Source organism: Notolepis coatsorum, assembly GCF_963971535.1.
Source record: "Notolepis coatsorum genome assembly, chromosome: 2".
NCBI lineage: Eukaryota > Metazoa > Chordata > Actinopteri > Aulopiformes > Paralepididae > Notolepis > Notolepis coatsorum.
The window spans coordinates 53,252,796-53,257,795 of record NC_140166.1 but is presented as its reverse complement, the minus strand read 5'-3'; positions in this window follow the sequence as shown (position 1 = coordinate 53,257,795).

Sequence of the window (5,000 nt, the reverse complement as noted above, 5' to 3'; positions counted from 1 at the left end):
CTGTACCCTAGAAAAGAAACATAACTATGTTCTGTATAGTATAGTTAGTATAGCTAGGATAGTTTAGTATACATAGTATAACTGTATATTATAGGATATTGTATAGTCGTGTACATAGGACCCATTACCTTTTCATTCGTAAGCCTAGCAATGTATTGTATTTTATCATGTTTATTTTATTATCTATTCTATTATTATGTTTATGCAATGTGCATAGATTTTAAAATCATTCGTAAACAAACATAGTGCTGAAAATATACACTTTGATATGGTTATGTTCTTTACTCTTGGCTACATTTGAAAAAGAAACACAACATTGTACTTATTTGGGATAGCTATGTCGGAGATCAAATGCCGGTTTGGCAACATGAAGCGAGGTTAAGCGTCGGAAACCTACATTTTCAACAGAAAGGGGCTGGTCGCCCTGCACACGTTGGGCGCCAATAACGAGTATACTTGTTTTTGGATCCTTTGATCTTTTTCCTTTGATCCCAGTTCTAAACACTCAGCCGGAGCTCCATGGCACAACGTTGGAATTACAATGACGATCGAAATCCGCCAGGTGGCAGTATCACCTACCTTATGGACATGGGCCAGCTATTAGTGTGTTAGTGCCAGCCCCCACAGCCCCCAAACAACTAGGTACTCGTTGTGAGCAGCAGTGAGCACACGTTCGACAATCGCAATCGCCTAGAGCGAACTATTGGATATTATGAAAAAGACTAAATGGATTATATGGATGATGATTATGGACGATAAGGTAAGTTTCTGTTGGACTAAGCACTACTGGTAAAACGTAAAACAACTATAATCAAACCGACCGATGAGGAAACCTATGCGGCTCAGTGGTATAGTCTGGCCCGAGCACACAATAGTAACCTGGCTGCAATGCAATGGCGAGCGAACTATTGGATATTATGAAGAAGAAGACTAAACGGATTATATGGATGATGATTATCGATGATAAGGTGTGCTTCCACCAGACTATGATGTTGGACTATGTTGGACTCAGCACTACTGGTAAAACGTAAAAAGAATTACTATAATCAAACCGACCGATGAGGAAACCTATTCGGCTCCGTCTATGGTCTGGCCCGAGCAGATGAAGAAGACGGATGAGGGCTACCTAACGTTATATGTATTGATCCTGTTCTGATTCAAGACACTTTTGGACTGAAAGTGAGAAATGGAGTACCTCTAAACCAAAGGTAACGTAGTTTTGTACTTTACCGAACTGCATCTTAAAACATTGCAGCGCATCATAAAACATTGCAGCGGTCAGAACCCCCCCCCCCCCCCCCCGGCTTTGTGAAGAAACAAGGTCATGTCTTTACCTTTGACCTGGCAATAATATAGCTTTCAAGCGAGCAGCTGCGAGATCTGCGCATACGCTGCACAAAACACTTTATCTCACAATCTAGAAAACCAGCCTGGATTATTTTGAAGCGGGCAATGTTTATCTTGAGATTGTGAACAAACGAGGGTATGTAGAAAGGAACGTTTTTTTTTTAACATGTTGGCCTATAAATAGTGTTTCTCAAATGAGTCATACTATTGTCTCCATAGCTATAATATAGAATATACAATAGCTCCGCAATATCGTGAAATATCGTGAAAATTGTCCAAAAAAAAGCTGGCGCCAGGCAGTACAGATGGGGAAAGAGGGTGGCACTCAATGAGTTAAAGGGCTGACATAAAACATAGGAGAAAAATAGGACATACAGTAGGTAAATAAAAAGGTAATACAAGCAGTTAGTGTACAAAGTAGACAGATACATACACCATTACATACACCTGGGATGACACTAGGGTGTAGGGTTGGGCACCGAGAACCGGAAGTAACATGTTTGCATTTAGATTCTTAACACTTTTTATTGGCGATTTGAATTCATATCTCATCAATCGAGCCTCACGCTAGTGTAACGGATGTTCTGTCCGTGTTCTCCTTTCCTGCGTTGTGTTCTTTGTGTGAGAGGCTTAGGGATGAGTCGGCACACGTGAACACTGTTCAATCATTTATTTGATGGTCTTCAATGGAGGCCACCTGTATGAAATGGGTGGTCGAAATACCACAAAAGGAATAGCGTCAACATGTGTTCACTCGTCAAGTCTCCCACGTTGAATGCTTGCAACTGAATTACATTACACAATAAATCGACATCTTAAGGCACACATACCTGTATGAAATGGGTGGTCGAAATACCACAAAAGGAATAGCGTCAACATGTGTTCACTCGTCAAGTCTGTTGACAAAGAACAACCAATTGACTATATTGCACGGTGAAATACACCGTCTAAAACCTCCAATTGTGCATATAACCTAACCACACCATTCATTACAACACTATTGAGTCATTATCATTTGTTAACATTGAATTCTTATACAAAATATATATACAACAGAGTAATACATAAAAGTGCTGCGCGCTACAATAGTCAAACGTACCTCCCACGTTGAATGCTTGTTGCAACTGAACCCCCAAACCGGAAAAGGTTGCTTCTATCATCGCGCTAATAATTGACCCGGAAGGCGAAACTCTCGAATGTGAACTTTCTCAAGTTACGTTCAAATAAAAGTGCCTTTGGTATAAAGAAATAATAAATAATAATAACCACTTGGAGACATTTGTAAAAGGATTTGGTGACATTTCAATCCTTAATAAAATAATAAACAATGTCCAATTGACCTGGTTACATTCACCCCTCCTGAAATTTCACCAACATCCTGTGTCAGCAGAGCAAGGGGGACATACAAAGAAAAAAAAAATATATATAGGTAGTCTATCACTGACCCAAACTGGCACAAGATACAAGGACCCAGTCCCCTAGTCGACTCAAAAGTCACCCCCAAAAGAGGTTCAGAGAATAAAAAGATTGATCAAGTCTCAGAATGTCCTTAGACCAGCACGACGCCTGATACGCCACACCATTCTTGGCACTTATTAAAGAAATGATAGACACCTAAGAAAAAAAATTATCTGACCGGGTATCTAGTGCTCCAGGCTCTAGCTCCATCCCTCACACTCGTTCCTGAGCTATCACTCCTGCAACAGGAGGTATCTAGCATCTGAGTGTATAGAGAAAAAAACAGAAATCCCCACTAACACCCACTGGCTCCAAATAAAAATACATACTGGGTCTCTAGTGCTCCAGGCTCCAGCTCCATCCCTCACACTCGTACCTGAGCTATCACTCCTGCAACAGGAGGTATCTAGCATCTGAGTATCGAGAGGAAACAGATCCCACACTAAGGTAGAAAAAAACTGGAATACTCAATACTGTAGTAGAAAAAAACTTGGATGAATGAAATAATTATATTGCAATAATGGATTGACCAAACAGATCAATAACATTCACATTATGTACAATGACGATAACTAAATTTCCTACACATTCAATCGTAACATTATTTACATGACTTTTTTCTTTCTTTTTCCACTATTCCAATTGTCCATGTCCATGTCAGCCCAATCAGTGAACTGCACACTAAACCGTTCATCAGCCCACTGGCTTACCTGGGCGCGGTCCATGGAACCACCTGACATTTTTCTCCTTTCTTCAAAAAAAATAAAAGTTTATCACCGGCCACTAGATGGCAGCGTCTCACCACTGATGAATTGATGAGGCTGTGTTGGTTGACTGGAGGCAGCTCCCCGGTGAACGATTTGATAACGTTCTCCTTTCTTTGATCTTTATCCGGGTCCCGGCATCAATGTAACGGATATTCTGTCCGTGTTCTCCTTTCCTGCGTTGTGTTCTTTGTGTGAGAGGCTTAGGGATGAGTCGGCACACGTGAACACTGTTCAATCATTTATTTGATGGTCTTCAATGGAGGCCACCTGTATGAAATGGGTGGTCGAAATACCACAAAAGGAATAGCGTCAACATGTGTTCACTCGTCAAGTCTCCCACGTTGAATGCTTGTTGCAACTGAATTACATTACACAATAAATCGACATCTTAAGGCACACATACCTGTATGAAATGGGTGGTCGAAATACCACAAAAGGAATAGCGTCAACATGTGTTCACTCGTCAAGTCTGTTGACAAAGAACAACCAATTGACTATATTGCACGGTGAAATACACCGTCTAAAACCTCCAATTGTGCATATAACCTAACCACACCATTCATTACAACACTATTGAGTCATTATCATTTGTTAACATTGAATTCTTATACAAAATATATATACAACAGAGTAATACATAAAAGTGCTGCGCGCTACAATAGTCAAACGTACCTCCCACGTTGAATGCTTGTTGCAACTGAACCCCCAAACCGGAAAAGGTTGCTTCTATCATCGCGCTAATAATTGACCCGGAAGGCGAAACTCTCGAATGTGAACTTTCTCAAGTTACGTTCAAATAAAAGTGCCTTTGGTATAAAGAAATAATAAATAATAATAACCACTTGGAGACATTTGTAAAAGGATTTGGTGACATTTCAATCCTTAATAAAATAATAAACAATGTCCAATTGACCTGGTTACACTAGTGTTGCAGAGTCTCTCTGAGCTCAATTGGGAAGATACCGCCCCCTATCGTCTCTCCCTGTGTAACTGCACCCCATTAGTTTAGACCATAGGTGTCAAACGCACGGCCCGCGGGCCAAATGCGGCCCGCCACGTCATTTGATGTGGCCCCCCAAGAGCTCAGGTAAAAAAAAAAATGTTGCTAAATAGCAGTGTTAAAATAATTGTGGGTTAATGCGTTAATAAAGCTTTAACTTTGACAGCCTTAGTTATTACACATTCTTACACATACATGTATGTTGAACATCTGAGGTATTGATGAAGTAACAAAGGAAAAAAGCCAAAAGCACTTACTCCTCAGACATTCTTTGACAATTTTACAGCCCAAAATACAAAAAAGATCCAGGCGGAATAGGTAACAAAAAGTTGAAGAAATATTGTCTGAACTGTCAGATGCAAACTGGCTGTGTGACATAACCGAGCATCTCGCTCAATTGAATAAGAAGCTGTAGGGACGCAAACAAG